The following is a 17,987-nucleotide window of genomic DNA, read 5'->3' as shown; positions in this document are numbered from 1 at the left end:
GTTCCTGTTCTTCCTATCAGAGTTGTATGTGGATCCCTTTCTTCAGGCCCCCCTTCACAACAGCATCTTCACCATGAGGATTATGAACCTGTATGCGGTGATATACAGGGGAGGCCTATTTGTGCCATATACCCATTGCAAGGACTGCCCACATATAGGGCAGACTGCGGCAGTTGGTATATGGTATTTTTCCACATGTATCAAGCATATCCGTGCATTTGACACATATGCGGTCAAAATGTTCACACAGGCATCTATACATATGGAAAAATAGTTACCAGCGCCACAAGATCTCTTCAGCCACACCACTGGCACTGTGGTAAACTCGTAATATGGCGGTCTAAAGACTGCCAAAGCTGTGGCCTATTGGCAGCTGCTGATGCTTTTTTCAGGCGGTCGGACCACCTAACTAGTAATCAGTCCTTAAGTCTGTGTTCAAGGTGGGAACAGGGAAGTAACACACAACATTGGTCAAGGTGCAGAAAAAAGGGTTTATTCACAATGACATCTATTTTCTCTATAGAGAATATATAAAAATTAGTTGCAGTGTAAATTTAGTAACATGATGCTTTTAGGCATGTCAAAATAGGAGAGTGATTGGGTGAATAGAAGTAACTGGACGAGAATATATTTCAAAGGCACACATGTTCTCCTTAAGAGCAATGTAAGCATTACAGTTGCTTGAATGTGAATGGGATAAGAGAAGCCTTTCAATTGAAAGGTGCTCATTTTTAGATCTGGAGTGGGCTAAGACCATTTGTGTTTTTAAATGATCTTAAATAATAAATACATACCCAGACATAAAGATCAGGGCAATCAATAAAACTTCTTTATCCATTGTTCTTTGTAGAGTGATTCACATTTTGCTTCCACTGACCAGAGCTTACAGCATGGAGCAATGGGTCAGCCCACTTCAGCCAGTCATTCCCTTCTGGGTCAGCGATGGCATTTTTAAATGGTTATCCATATGGGGGTTCCCTGTAAAAATATCAGAACCACAAATACTGTGGGACCTAAATATTGAGTCTAACATATCAAACACAAAAATATCAATAGCCTATAGTTATAATGTAATTGACAAAAACGTTGAAATTAAAATATTGTTATACACTAATATTGAAGACAAAAATATCATTTTTTTAAATATATATATTCTTAAAATGAATAAACATAAAAACTGTTAATATTTAATAATAACATAATTAAAATTAAGGGCCCGATTAGGATGGCGGACGGACCAGCATCCGTCCGCCACCCCCGAGGTGGAGGGACTGTCCGCAGGGGCTGCGGCGTTCCCTCCCTCGGAATTAGGTTGTGACCGCCACCCTGGCGGTCACATCCCCTATATTTAACATTGCGGCGGATGCTGCTTCGAGCAGCACCCGCCGCAAGGTTAAATGTGCATGTTTTCATTTGCATGCACGAACCGGCAGGCACCGCGTGGTGCCTGCCGCTTCGTGCATGCAAAGGGTACCCCCCATGTGCACCCCCCAACACCCCTGGGGGCCCGCAACGGGCCCCCATACTCAAAACACCACATGCTTTTTTATGGCGGAAAACCCGCCGTGGAAAAGCATGTCTCCGCCGGCATCCTAATATGGCTGGCGGTGTCTGATAGACTCTGCCGCCATATTAGAGCTTTTCCGCCGCGGTCGGAAGGCGACCACGGCGGAAAAGCGGCGGACGGAAACATGACCCCCCCCCAGCCATCCTAATCTGGCGGGGGGTCTTTTCTGTGTCCGCAGCAGTGAATCCGCATCCTCCGGGCCGGCGATGGCTTCCGCCGGCCCGGAGGATGCGGATTCACCGCGATCCTAATCGGGCCCTAAATCTATTTAAATATTTATGAACTATATATATGTTATAATTATTTGTATTAATTATATATTTATCTATATCTGTATCTTTTCCTAAACATATATAATTGAAAACTAATATTCAAATATTAAATGTAATTTATATTGCAATTTACACATTTTTTCTAAACTTAAAAATATAAGCAATATATATATATATATATATATATATATATATATATATATATTCACTGAAAAAACCATAGGTTATAGACCATATATAGTTAGGAATTAGCATTTACAAAACCTTGAAAATTCACTGAAAAAACCATAGGTTATAGACCATATATAGTTAGGAATTAGCATTTAAAAAACCTTATTTTACTCACACAAAACCATTGAAATTCCATATATAGTTAGTTGCACTAACTATATATCGCGCACCCGCAATCCACTGCTGATCATGTCACATATTACATCATTCATGACATGGTCAGTGACATCACTGATGACATCACTGATGACATCTCAAATGACATCACTGATGACATCACTGATGACAACATCCAGTGACTGTATGTTTCTGTAAAGTTAAAATGTGTCTTACATATTGAAGAATGAGTGGAAGTATAAGTGTCTGGACAAAGGATTTAGTAGGTGCATGACTGAATGTATGAGTGAGTGATTAAATGTGTCTCACTGAGTGCATGGGTTAGTGACTAAACTGTCTTAATTTGTGCATCATTATGTCTGTTGTTCTGTAAACTGCTGCATGTGTTGATCAGTAGCTATATGAGTAACTATATGGGTTATTGATTGGTTGCCCAAGTATTTGTATGGGAGACTGAGTGTGTGTGTGGGTGGCTGGGAGGTGTATGACTCTGTGCATAGATGTGTGAGCAGTTGATTCACTAGATGTATGGGTTCAAAAGTGCATGTGGAAACAGCTGTATGGGCGGTTGACTGTGTGCATGAGTGTATTGGTGAGTGAATGGATATCTCAGTGCTGCATGTCAAAGTAAGTACATATGTAAAACACAGTACATGTGAGAGTTGACATATATAAATAACTGTGCATAAGAGCCAGTGAATGTGTGAGTGGCTGTATGGATCACTGTGAACTTGTATCAGGGATTGTATAATAGAGTAAATATGTGTTAGTATATGTTTGAATAAGTAAGGTGTGTATAACTGTATAGTTGAGGAAATGGAGGTGTGATTGATTCTTTGCATGACTGACTAGGTGTGTGAGTAACTCCATGGATGAGTGACAGTCTGTGAGTGTCTGTTTACACTGAGTGTATCTAAGGTTATATTAGAGTCTGAAGAGGTTCATCGTATTATCACATGAATGATGTCATCAGTGATGTGATCAGTAATGTCAAATGAGATGTCATCAGTGATGTCATCAGTGATGTCATTTGAGATGTCATCAGTGATGTCATCAGTGATGTCATTTGAGATGTCATCAGTGATGTCATCAGTGATGTCATTTGAGATGTCATCAGTGATGTCATCAGTGATGTCACTGACCATGTCATGAATGATGTAATATGTGACATGATCAGCAGTGGATTGCGGGTGCGCGATATATAGTTAGTGCAACTAACTATATATGGAATTTCAATGGTTTTGTGTGAGTAAAATAAGGTTTTTTAAATGCTAATTCCTAACTATATATGGTCTATAACCTATGGTTTTTTCAGTGAATTTTCAAGGTTTTGTAAATGCTAATTCCTAACTATATATGGTCTACAACCTATGGTTTTTTCAGTGAATTTCAATGGTTTTTTAATAGCAAATATCATAAGCTGTCGAATGTCAAGTACGTGGTAAGTGAAAACATTTTCGTGTTTATGCACACTGATCTGCTTTGAATGGTGCCCCCCCCCCTCATTTCTATTAGGAGTACTCTCTCTTTGCAGATAGTGAAAGGTAGTTAACGCAGGCCTTTGCCCCCGTTGTAATCCTTCGTGCCTGCTTCTCTCTCCATTTGATTGATTGTTATCCAAGTATTTACTGTTTTAGAATTAGTTCTCTTTGGTTCATTCTCTATTTACAAACAAACACAGAGTCGCAATACTCTGTTTAGTCTTTGCAGATAACGAAAAATCGTGTAAAAAAAAAGAAAAGGAATCGAGTAAAATCAGTAGGCCACTAATGGGATCTCTTTTTGACCTCGCTAAAATAGAAACATTAGGAACAACCCCTCATGACAAATACAAAACTAGTGAGATGAACTGAACTCCACACAATGATGGCTGCAAAACAGCTCGGCTCCGCCACCCACCCCGCCCAAAATAACGATAAAGAGCGGCTGCCATGATTGGTTGCGGAATGGCCACAACGGAGCTACGAAATGGTGCTGCTCTCATGCTAACCCCAGCTTCAGTCTGAAACATCCAGAAACACTGTAGACTACCAATTCGATCAGTTCCGGTAGCGCCCCAATGTAACCCGGTAGAGAAGAACTAGCCCTCCCCTCTTTGACTGATGGTTCTTGTTGCCTGTCCCTTCTGTTGTCATTTAACAGAACTATTTAGCCTGCTGAAAGGGGTTGTGTTCCGACCGCTGGTTGGTGGAGACATTTTGACTATATTCTGGACCTGCGTTGTCGCGTAATGCGTCATATGACGCGCCGCGTTAGCGCATCCGGAAGTCATCCGGGGCGCGCAGCGCGTAACGTAAGCATAACAAGTCATGTGACTTGTTAATAAAACTTTTCATTGGTTCATTTTACTTTTCTTATTGTAATGATGAAAGGCTTGGTCATATCACCTAAAAATTACGCTTTTCATTACTTCCGAACATTATTTTTTCTTAAATATATGTTATAATATTCCAGGCTAATGTACTTTCCCGGAAATTTTACAACTGTCCTGCAAGTAAAATATATTCTTTTTTCGAGAAAAAGAGCGTTTCTTCGTCCCATGACGGAGCCGTTGAGCAAAAGAGGGTCGACCTGCTGTCTTAGTCGCCGATACGCCTGAATATGAGATTCTTATCGATCACTTTATGTTGCAGGAATAGAAAACACAACAGCCCTTGACCATTTATCTTTACTGCGTTCCTTCGTATTATACCTTTTACCCTTCATGTAATTGGTCTGCTTTATTTCACTTGCCTTTTAATGATTCTAAAACAGTGACTATTATTAAAAACTTTACCAATGTATATACTACTACCATGTTTTCTTTTAAAAACCTTTATTGTGAAAATTTCATTATACAAATACGAGCCTATAACCACGTGGGCCTGCCACGGAGCAAACTGTAATCGTATATGATGAATAGACATTTACACTGTAGAGGAACGTAACGGGCGGGCCATTAGGTTGCAAGACCTAAGGTGTCTAACAGTTACGGAATCGGTGGACGTACATTTTATAATTAAAATACGACAGGGCCAGTTACAATAAAATTATCTAGATATACATTTGCGGGCAAGTACCATGGGTGACGTTAATTCGAACTTTCAACAGTTCAGTAATCAATAACACATCAGAACTTAATATCAATAGGGATGTCGAAATATTCAATCAATTCTCGTCCCCGCCCGCCATGTGCTTCAAAACTGCATACGTATCTCGTGATTTCAAGGTTCTGCAACCAGTACACAACAAGGAGTTACGAGTCCCATTTATTCCGGCGCCATTTTGGGCGAGGACGGGCAGGTCCAGGATATAGTCAAAATGTCTCTACCAACCATCGACTATGATGATGTTCATATGCTGTATTTATTAGAGTAACACTCATCTGTCCACATGAAATTAATTTACCACAATCTAAACATGTCATTTTAATCTTTCCAAAGTTCTTCTAAATATTTGGGACCGTTTCCCTTGCCTCTGAAGCTCTCAGTGCCACTTCTTTGATGAATGTACTAGCAGGTCAGGGGTTCTCCTCCAAATCTCTCTTTTATGCAGCACTATAATTAATTGGTGCCACCTCTCCATATGACGATGCATGGTATAGTTACCACAACTATATTTTTTTTCGGTTCCTCTGGAGAGTTCATCGTGGCAGATGAAGCGTGTAACGTACCGGGCATTTACCTTTTTTTGCATGTACAGGAAAGGAAAAAAAATCGAGCGTCCGAGTTCTAAGGTGTCCCAGGGCCATTTTAGTGGACCAGGCCCAAATCCAAAGAACAGGCCGCCATTTTGAGAGTCCTCTTGCAGCCGCCTGGCAACTGAAACGGTAAAGGGGCGCCCCACTACAGCAGACGAGCCTCCACCTAGGAAGGCCCATTCACGCCGGCTCCCCCCCCCCCTTCGGGCACCCCACGCCGTTATTCGGAGCAGTATTGTAGGATGGCCACACCAGTGCGGCAACTTGCTAGACATCACCCCGGTGGTAACCGAATCTCAACGCCTTGTGGTGTCTTCTATTCAGAAAACATTGTTATGCTGCCTTCGACCTATTCGCCGCAAGTGCGCACACAACTCAACTGCATAGCTTGCTAGACACCACCTCGGTGCCATCCGGATCTTGGAATGTCAGCGCCTTTTGGTGTCTTCTCTTCAGAAAATATTGTTGCGCTGCCTTTGGCCCCATTCGCACATCGGTCCGCAACTTAGACATCACCTCGGTGCCATCCGGATCTTGGCATCTCAGCGCCTTGTGGTGTCAGTCAGAAAATATTGTTGCGCTGCCTTTGGCCCCATTCGCACATCAGTCCGCTACTGACACCATCTCACAGGCCAACAGGGCGCCCCACGCCGACTTTTACCATTGTAGGATGGCCACACCAGTGCCACAACTTGCTAGACACCACCTCGGTGCCATCTGGAACTTGGCATCTCAGCGCCTTGTGGTGTCTTCAATTCAGAATATATTGTTGCGCTGCCTTTGGCCCCATTCGCACATCGGTCCGCTACTGACGCCATCTCACAGGCCAACGGGGCGCCCCACGCCGACTATCAGCATTGTAGGATAGCCACACCAGTACAGCAACTTGCTAGACATCACCTCGGTGCCATCCGGATCTCGGCGCCCCACTGCAGATGAAGTGCCTCTCAACTATGAAACCACCACGGTGACATCCGGATCTTGGCGCGTTGTGCTGCCTTCGGCCTATTCGCACATCGGTCCGCTACTGACGCCATCTCACAGGCTAATGGGGCGACCCACGCCGAGTTTCAGCATTGTAGGATGACCACACCAGTACAGCAACTTGCTAGACATCACCTCGGTGCCATCCGAATCTTGGCATCTCAACGCCTACTGGTATCTTCCATACAGAAAATATTGTTACGCTGCCTTTGGCCCCATTCGCACATCGGTCCGCAACTTAGACATCACCTCGGTGCCATCCGGATCTTGGCATCTCAGCGCCTTGTGGTGTATTCTCTTCAGAAAATATTGTTGCGCTGCCTTTGGCCCCATTCGCACATCGGTCCGCAACTTAGACATCACCTCGGTGCCATCCGGATCTTGGCATCTCAGCGCCTTGTGGTGTCTTCTACTCCGAAAATATTGTAGAAAATATTGTTGCGCTGCCTTTGGCCCCATTCGCACATCAGTCCGCTACTGACACCATCTCACAGGCCAACAGGGCGCCCCACGCCGACTTTTACCATTGTAGGATGGCCACACCAGTGCCACAACTTGCTAGACACCACCTCGGTGCCATCCGGATCTTGGCATCTCAGCGCCTTGTGGTGTCTTCAAATCAGAAAATATTGTTGCGCTGCCTTTGGCCCCATTCGCACATCGGTCCGCTACTGACGCCATCTCACAGGCCAACGGGGCGCCCCACGCCGACTTTCAACATTGTAGGATGGCCACAGAAGTGCGACAACTTACTAGACACCACCTCGGTGCCATCCGGATCTTGGCGCGTTGTGCTGCCTTCGGCCTATTCGCATATCGGTCCGCTACTGACGCAAACTCACAGGCCAACGGGGCGCCCCACGCCGACTTTCAGCATTGTAGGATGGCCACACCAGTGCGGCAACTTGCTACACACCACCTCGGTGCCATCCGGATCTTGGCATCTCAGCGCCTAGTGGTGTCTTCTATTCCGAAAATATTGTTGCGCTGCCTTCGGCCCCATTCACACATCGGTCCGCTACTGACGCCATCTCACAGGCCAACGGGGCGCCCCACGCCGACTTTCAGCATTGTAGGATGGCCACACCAGTGCGGCAACTTACTAGACACCACCTCGGTGCCATCCGGATCTTGGCGCGTTGTGCTGCCTTCGGCCTATTCGCACATCGGTCCGCTACTGACGCAAACTCACAGGCCAACGGGGCGCCCCACGCCGACTTTCAGCATTGTTGGATGGCCACACCAGTGCGGCAACTTACTAGACACCACCTCGGTGCCATCCGGATCTTGGCGCGTTGTGCTGCCTTCGGCCTATTCGCACATCGGTCCGCTACTGACGCAAACTCACAGGCCAACGGGGCGCCCCACGCCGACTTTCAGCATTGTAGGATGGCCACACCAGTGCACCTTACTAGACACCACCTCGGTGCCATCCGGATCTTGGCGCGTAGTGAAGCTGCAGCAGCTGCAAATAAGCTTCAGACAGTGTTACAACCGCTGCTCAGAACTCTCAACTATGACACCACCTCGGTGCCATCCGGATCTTGGCGCGTTGTATTGCCTTCGGCCTATTCGCACATCGGTCCGCTACTGACGCCGCCTCACGTGCCAACGTATTTTCTCCGCATTTTATACCCTATGCCACATAACAGGTCATGTGACTTGTTTATAAAACTTTTCATTGGTTCATTTTACTTTTGGTTTCCTAATGATGGAAGGCTTGATCATATGACCTAAAAACAACACTTTTCATTGGATGAAAACTTTTTTTTTTTCCCAAACGATGAAAGCCCCACCTTGTTTCTGGATGTTTCAGACTGAAGCTGGCGTCAGCATGAGAGCACCACCATCTCGTAGCTCAGTCGTGGTCATTCCGCGAGCAATCATGGCAGCCGCTCCCCACCAGAAGCCTGCAGGAGTCGGGGCCCCCAAAACTTTTGATGAATTCTCAAGGCGGAGGGGACGCTTTCGAGAATGGGGTCCAAGACCTAGCAGACAAGCGTCCGATTTCCAAGGTGTCCCAGGGCCATTTCAGTGGACCAGGCCCAAAAAGGAAACAGCCTGCCGCCATTTTGAGAGTCCTGTGACAGCCGCCTATCGCTGCACGGCAAGAGTGGGCGCAACTCAGCTGAATTGCGGCTTTTGACACAGTGGACCAAAAACGGACGGAATGGCAACTGAAACGGTAAAGGGGCGCCCCACTACAACAGATGACACTCCACCTGGAGAGGCCCGTTCACGCCGCCTCCCCCGGGGCGCCCCACGCCGTTATTCGGAGCAGCATTGTAGGATACCAAAACCAGTGGACATCACCTTGGTGCCATCGTTCTGCTGCCTTGGAACTATTCGCACAACAGTTTGCTACTGATGACCCACCCCCCGCAACGCCCCACGCCGTTATTTGCTGGGTGGCAACTTACTAGACATCACTTTCGTGTCATCTAGATTTCAGCGCGTTCTGCTGCCTTGGAACTATTCGCACAACAGTTTGCTACTGATGACCCACCCCCCGCGACGCCCCACGCCGGAAATCTGGACGTTGTGCTGCGTTGGGACTATTCGCACAGCCGACCGCTACTTCGTTGTTTTTCCCTAAAAATGTTTATATGTTATTACTATTTTTGTTTTCTTGTATATATTTATAAATTATTAAAGTTTTATAATCTTACTACTTTGTCGGAGTGCTATATATTTTTAATGTGACACATAATTGTAAAAAACTTTGATGTACAAAGAGTCATCCCTGGAATCTTCCGCTTCAGGCTCGGTCCCCTCCCCAATCACAATACAGGATGGTTTTCAGATAATAGCAACGCTTCTGCTGTGACGGATCTCATCGAGTGTGGGCCTTGATCTACTATAACTACTTTGAAGAGGGGTGATTCTTTACAGCTGTGGCCATAAACTACATCTGCAGGACCAGCCTGGACAATCGGACACAGAGGAAAAGGAGTGTCAGAGGGTGCGGTAGTGAATAGGGCGAAAGGGAGGTGTCGGGCGGGCACAGGGTGTGATTCTCAGGGAAGAGCAGCGCAGATGGGGGGAGGTTTATTACCCATGCATAAGACAGAGAGCGGGGGTGACCACTGCCTGGGGGAGATGCTTGCGAGGGTGGGGAGCCATGCTAAGGATCGACAGCGTGCACAGAGTGGGTCTGGTCAAGGCATCTAAAATGGCTGCCGTGCACAACAAAAGTGTGGCATTTGAAAAAAGACAAGATGGCGCAGACAATGTTTTTCAACACTTCCTGATTTCCTTCGAATCGAACGTTAACAGACGTTGGGGCATATTACCAAAGTTAAGCGATATTTATCCCTAACGATGCTTAGCAACGATTTTTTTACCGTCAGAAATTATCGCAGATAAACCTTGCTATTATCAAGGTTTATCGCAAATACGATAAAAAACGACCGCAATGCATTAATATCGCTGAAAACTCAGCGATATTCATGCATTACCGAGCTAATGCTCTTAGCCATGTTATCCACCTCCCATTGGATAACATGGCTAAGAACTGCTCAGGGCAGGTGGTAGCTTTTGGAGATATTCGCGCTTATCTCGAATATTTCCAAAAGTTGATAATAGGAGATAGCGATGTTAGCGACTGTTTCCAGTCGCTAACATCTTGGCATGCCCACTTTGCATGTCATTAGTGATAAATATCACTCACATGCAAAGTGGGGCCCAAGATGGTCGCTATCTTCTACTAGCCGTCGCTAACTGGTGTTAGCAACAGCTAGGTAATACACATATAATTTTATCTCCGCGAAGCGGAGCGCTGTTACAGATATATATCTTGTTTTTGAACGTTAATTTCTCAAAATGCACTGAAGCACATATATTGAGACCTAGCAAAGGCACATCGGGCTACCAGTCCCTACAATTTTGCCAAGTTTCGTGCAAATCCATTCAGCTGTTCGATCCTACCGAGAGACAAGATGGCGGCCGCTACGGACTGTTTGGAATGTTTACAGACACCGGAGAGCCAATCAGCTTCGCTTCGCAAAGCTCCGTAACGCGAAAGGTACGCGAAGCGGTGCGCTGTTACAGATATATATCTTTTTTTGAACGTTAATTTCTCAAAATCCACTGGAGCACATATATTGAGATCTAGCAAAGGCACATCGGGCTACCAGTCCCTACAATTTTGCCAAGTTTCGTGCAAATCCATTCAGCTGTTCGATTATTATTATTATTTTTTTTTTTTTTGCCCCGCGGAGCCCTTTTAAAACCTCCACATCAAACCTAAACGGTCAGGGAGGATCTACTATGCCCCCTTATGGTCATTTGCCCCTTCGGTTTGGCCTCCGCTTGTCTCTCGATCCTACCGAGAGACAAGATGGCGGCCGCTACGGACTGTTTGGAATGTTTACAGACGCCGGAGAACCAATCAGCTTCGCTTCACAAAGCTCCGTTGCGCGAAAAGTACGCGTCCTGGAGCGCTGCCCGGTCCGCTGTTACAGATATATATCTTTTTTTAAAACGTTAATTTCTCAAAATCCACTGTAGCACATATATTGAGACCTACAAAAGGCACATCGGGCTACCAGTCCCTACAATTTTGCCAAGTTTCGTGCAAATCCATTCAGCCTTTGGGCTAAAAGTGAGGCCAACCGCCCTATGGAAAACTCAATGTTAAAAACACGTTTTGGGACCCCCCTTTTTTCTCGGCCCCCCCTTGACGAACCCCCCCCAAATTTTCAAGGGCTACTCAGAAACAAAATGTGCCATTTTCCTGAAAATTTCAGCCAATTCCGTCCACAAACGGCAAAGTTATTAGACATAGAATTTTCAAAAATCCCATGGAGAAAAAATCCTAACTATATATACCTACTGGCGACCGCCAGTAGGTAATATATATATATATATATATATATATATATATATATATATATCTACATATATACACACACACACACTAAATTCAAAACTGTAACAAATAAACTGGAGATTACTTTAAAAACAACCACATTTAATTAGACCTAAAAAAAATCTATATTAAAAACTGCATTCTGATAAAAATATATTCCAAATTCCAAACATTGCTAAAGAAAAATAATATAATTTTAAGTACACACAAACATCATATTATTATAAATTTCAACAATATAAACAGAACTATAAAATTGTAGAAATAATACATTAGCCATTCCCACTCCAATACCTGCAACAGTATGGTAAGTGTTGGACGAAGAAGGGTAACATTTACTACCCCCACTCCAGTATGTGCAACAGTAGAGAAAGTGTAGGACTCAGGAGAGGTAAAATGTACTGTTCCCACACCGATCTGTGTAACAGTAAGGAAAGTGTTGGACTCAGAAGGGGTTACATTTGCTATTCCCACTCCAATGTGTGCAACAGTAGGGAAAGCGTGGGGCTCCGGGGATGTACAAATTACTATTCGCACTCCGCTCGGTGCAGCACTAGGGTAAGTGTTGGATTAAGGAGGTATAAAATTTACTATTTCCACTCCACTCAGTGAAACAGTAGAGAAAGTGTTGGATTGCGGAGGGATAACATTGACCAATTCCATGCCAGTCTGTGCAACAGTAGAGAAAGCATTAGACTCAGGAGGGATATTAATTACTAACCCCACTCCACTTGGTGCAACAGAAGGAAAAGTGTTGGATTGTCGGGGGATACAATTTACTATTCCCACTCCAGTCAATGAAAAAGACGGGAAAGGGTTGGACTCACGATGGGTATTAATTTACTATTCCCACTCCAATCAGTTCAACAGAAGATAGACAGTAGTCTACTTAAAAAAAAAAAATATTTCAACAACTACATTATAGAACAAATACAAATAATTTTAAAATAAAATATAAATATAATTTTTTTTAAACATTACATATTTATTACAATGTTTGATAAGTATTTAAAGAAAAACTAACAGTATTCATATAATAACAATTCCACTCTATATTCTCACAATAATAAAAGCAAACAAATGTAATGTTCTTTGCAATTTAAAATAACACAATTAACACGTATCATAAAAAATAACACCGTTGTTAAAGAATAGATAAATATTTTTACATTTAGTACAACTTAAATAACTTCTTACCCTATAAAAATCAACTACACAAACCTAAATTATATTTTAAAACTCTATTCATTACTAATTTTACATAAATAAATATCAGTTAAGCAATTACTAATTGATTAATAATAAATTATAACAATTTAAAATTACATGATTTACATGATTTGCTCATTTAATGATCAAATAAACAATTAATAAAAATTAACTAATAATAATTTATATTTAACGTATCTCAATTACACAATTGACATACGTAATGATCAATTAAAAAAGGATTAATAATTAAAAAGATTAATTCATTAATATATATTATTTCCTTCATACCCTTTGGCGCTACATAGGCAACAACTCACACCAGAAATATAAATACAAAATTAAGCTAAATAAACTATTTACATAATGAATTATCAATTAAATAATTAACAACAATTAATTAACTCTCCACCCTTAATGACTACTAACTCCGCAACCAACACCTAAAACTTAATGTAATAAAACATAATTACACAATTAACATAATTATTTAGCAATTAAATAATTCATATTAATGATATATTACATTTAATTAATTTACTTCCCACCCTGTACATTTTAAACCCTACAACTTGCTCCAGTACTAAACAATAAACTAATTAATTAAGTTTAGAAACAACAAAAAATGTAAGCAACAATATAAAAACACATTAAGAATAATTACACAACTTAAATCATAAAAACTTAAAATATATTCTAAAATACATAAAAATAATTTTAAAATTATATTTTTAACAGCTATATTTTTGTAAATGATATTAATAGCATAGATACTTTAGCATCAATATTAACAACATAGATATTGTTAACATCCATATTAACAACTTATATATTTTTAACACCAGTTTTGCTTACCTTAAAATTGATAACCTTGTCCACGATATTTTTGCACACAGTATTTTTGCATCACGATATTAAAAACTCAATATTTTTCCCTCTCAATATTTTATTTTTGATATTTTTTCTGAATACCCAATATGAGTGCATGAATCCCAGTGCACGTTCAGCATCTGTTTATGGTTTGTCAAACTTTTAAAAAATCCATGTAAGCATGGCTTTGATAGTTAGTTTTTTATTTTAGTTTTCTTTGTGTTAATTGTGAGGGCCTAACCGCTCTGACAAGACTGCTGCTGGCTATTATTATGTTACTTCCACAACAATTATTGTTAGGCAATACATGTCCTTATATGTATACACATACACAGGCGACATGCTTTGTTTGGTTTCAGTTACACTATACAAAAATACATTCAAAAGGAACCAGCGTTAAAAAATCCAAAATCTCAGCAGCGAACACCAGACACATTGACTTAGCCACTGCTTATTTCATTGCTGTGCTCCAGCAGAAATAGCAATGGAGACACTAGAGACTGAAATACTGAATCTGGACATTGCTTCAATATGGTATGCCTCTGTCAAAATGCATCAGCAATGAATACCTAAACAGGTCTCGGTTTAGCTAGTTCCTGGATTTGTGGACTATTGTCAAATTAAGTGCAGTACATTACAGTTTTTTAAGAGCAGTAATGAGAGTTGAATCATAGAAATTACAACCAAGTCAAAGAGCTGAGTTTTGGAAAATTCAAACAAATCAGTAGCCTCTTAATCCAGGACAATAGGGACAATGTTTTCTGATGGATAGAGCAAATTAGAAAGTGATTTGGGCAGCCCTGCCTGGTGCCTCCCTCTACACCAACACTGCCTCAGACCTTGCCTCCCAAAACTTGACTAGAATTAGCCTCTTCATAAAAGGAATGAAGTAAACTGGTGAACTGGGAGAGAAAAACCATAAACCCAAGTATGGTGCAGGGATGTGTGCCCCCAGGCCCCATAGCGGAAGGCCTGGGGGTCAAAGTCACTTTCTGCCTGCCTTTTCATGGCGGGCAAACCGCCATGAAAGGGCAGGCAGAAAGAGACATTGCAATCCCTACGGCATGCCTGAGAAGGTACTGCCCTATTGTAGGGATTACTGAAGGAAAAAAGGTGCCGTATTATGATGAATTTGCGCTGCCCTTGGGAAGCACATTCTTGTGAAAACTGAGCAGCTACTTTAAAACCCACTCCATGTTTTCACAGTGCCGGTAGCAACCCGCCTGCACTTTGAAGGGGGATTAGAGATCCCCTTGCAGGTGGGTGATGTCAGTGACTACACCCGTCTGCAAGGGGATGTCTGGGGCTTCATAGGACCACCTGTACCCCCTCCAGAGTGCTGCTCTCAGGGGGCTCATTGACAGAGCGCTACCTTTTAGGTCAGTGTCACTGTCAGTGCGCCACCTGAGAGATTCTCTGCCTCTGCACCCAAATCTGTAATACAACATGGGTGCAGAGGCAAATGGATTTCCTTATTTGATAGGGGCACGCCCTCATGCAAATGAGGGAAGGCCCTCTAAAGTGCTATCTGTATCACTGAAGGGGATGCAGAAGTGACTGCGGCTCCATCTGTAATACTAAATGGCCCCTGGGGTGCGCAAAGCAGGAACAAATGACAATTGTGCCCCCGGGGCACTTTTTGTAATCCGGCCCCTGATTTTGTTTGTTCATTAGTCTCATTCCGTTGTGTTTTAGATGCTGTACCTTCAATTTAGAGGCTTCTAGACATCTAAACAACTGTGTGCCATTGCCCATATTTTGAGTCGACCCAGATCTTGGATTAGTTTGTCTGAAAACACGACGATGTCAGACTTCTCCTTTGCCCCTACTCGTTCTTCTGTGACATTTTGTCTCCATGTATCAGCAGCTCCATCTTTATTTGTATTTTTGTATTTATTTGCTGTTATATATAGCGCAAACATGACCCAGAGTAGGGTATCAGAGCGCTTTACATTTACATATCAGGAAACAGTTGAGTTACCAGTCAACAAACATTAGTAGTTATACATTATTTTTAAGAAAAACATTAAGACTTAATATATATATGTACGATCCACAACTAGGTTAAAGTTTGATGAGCATTAGCATTCATATGATCTTGGCAGATGAAAGAAAAGGAATGAACTGTTGAGATTATGGGAGGTATTTACTCATATAAAAAGATTTGGCTTTATGTTTAAAAGTGGAAATGGACAAAATTCTCCTAATGTTCGGGTTAGAGCGTTCCAAATTCTAGGGGCTGCACCCGAGAAAGCTCGGCCATTACTTCTTTCCTTATGGAAATGGTCCGGTTTCAATAGTAGGTCTTCCTGACTCCGGGAGATACGGCATCCTCCTGATAGTGTGAATTTCTGGGCTAGGTACACTGGTGTATTGTAATGTATCACTTTGTGAGTGATACATGTTTTTTTTAGATTTATTCTTGCTCTGTAAGGCAGACAGTTAAGTGCGTTCACATGGGAGATGATGCGGTCAGATTTTCTGGAGCTGATTATTAGTCCTGTGGCCGCATTGAGACAGGCTTTCAGAGGGGCTGTTGAGATCTTGGGGAGACCAGCTAGAGTTGTGCAGCCGTACTCGATCCTCGATATTACTAGTGCCTGGACTGCCGTTTTCAGGTCTTAATTGTTTAAGAAAGGTTTCAATTTTCTTAGGTAACTTAAATGGAACCAGGCGTTTTTTGCCATCATGTTAATATGTGATAGCATGTTCAGATTTTTGTCTAGTACAATTCCAAAGGATTTGGTAGACTCAACAATCCTCGGAGTACAGTTTAGTGCTGTGATCAGATTTGTCCATTCTAGGATGTTCGTAGCGCTTTTCTGGAGTGAAATCAACAGGAATTTGGTTTTATGTGGCTTGAGCTTTAGGTGATTACTGGTTAACAAAAGGATGGTTCTCTTTAATGCTTGGTTCATGATGCCTATCTCTTCTGATGATGTGATCTTGATGTAAAGCTGTGTGTCATATGCGTACATGTGGAACACGATGTTTGCTTGTTGTAAGGCTTTTGTGAGTGACTCTACGTACAGATTGAATAATGCCGGGGATAGAGTTGAGCCCTGAGGAACTCCGATTGCATTACTGGATGAAACTGATAGTGTTTGGTTGACTATGAATTTTTGCGATCTGTTCTCTAAGAATGTACTAAACCATCTTAGCACTGTGCCATCTAATCCTATCCTATTTTTCATGCAATTTAGTATTTTGGCATGGTTTACCATGTTGAATGCCGAAGAAAGGTCAAGTAGTACAAGAAGGCAGGTTTTGTTGCGGTCGAGGGCTAGTAGAGCGTCATCCACGATGTGCAGAATTGCTGTTTCTGTGTTATGGTTTGGTCTAAATCCTGATTGGAAGTCACTCAACAGATAGAATTCTGAGATATGCTGGCTCAAGTGTTGTTGTACACATTTTTTCCTGGACTTTGGCTAGCATTGGAATGTTTGTAACTGGTCTGAAATTGTTAGGGTCAGTAGGGATCTCTGTTGTTGTTTTTAGGATTGGAGTGACTTGCCCTGTTTTTAGGCAGTCCGGTATTGAGCCTTGTGCTAGCTAAGCATTCATGATCTTTGTCCATGAGGGGATGAGCAGATGGTTTGTTGTAGACCAACACTTTGCCGGTAGAGGATCGTTGTAGTGATTATTTGGTTTAGTGGACAAGATGATGTTTGCAATGTCTATATCATTAATGGGATTGAATTCAGACCATCCGGCATTGTTTTTAGTCGTTTCCAGCTCTGGTTGAGATTGATGCTTTTTTCAGCTGATTTTTTGAGCTCCACTTCCATCGATTTGGCTTTGGCAGTGAAAAAGGAGGAGAAATCTCCACTTCTTTTATTCGATTTTGTAGTTGTTTTTGCAGATTTGGCGATTTTATTGGATTGATATTTTAGCAGATCGAAAAGCTTCCTAGGTCTGTTTTTCGCATTATCTAGTTCTTTCCTGAAAAAGTATTTTTTTAATTTAGAATACTTTTATTGTATGCTTTTCCGGACTGTCTAAGTTGGATTAGATGTGGAGAGGAAGGGTGTTGTTGCCATTTCCACTCTGTGAATCTGACTGAGCGTCTTTCTTCATTGAGGGCGCCGTTAAACCACAGGGTTTTGTCTTTGCCAGGGATCCTTTTGAATTTTAACGGGGCTTTGTCTTCAATAATATTCACCATTGTATTGTTGTAGTACTCCGTGA

Source organism: Lissotriton helveticus, chromosome 4_1, assembly GCF_964261635.1.
Source record: "Lissotriton helveticus chromosome 4_1, aLisHel1.1, whole genome shotgun sequence".
Lineage (NCBI taxonomy): Eukaryota > Metazoa > Chordata > Amphibia > Caudata > Salamandridae > Lissotriton > Lissotriton helveticus.
The sequence above is the reverse complement of the archived record's forward strand: the minus strand, read 5'-3'. Positions refer to the sequence as shown.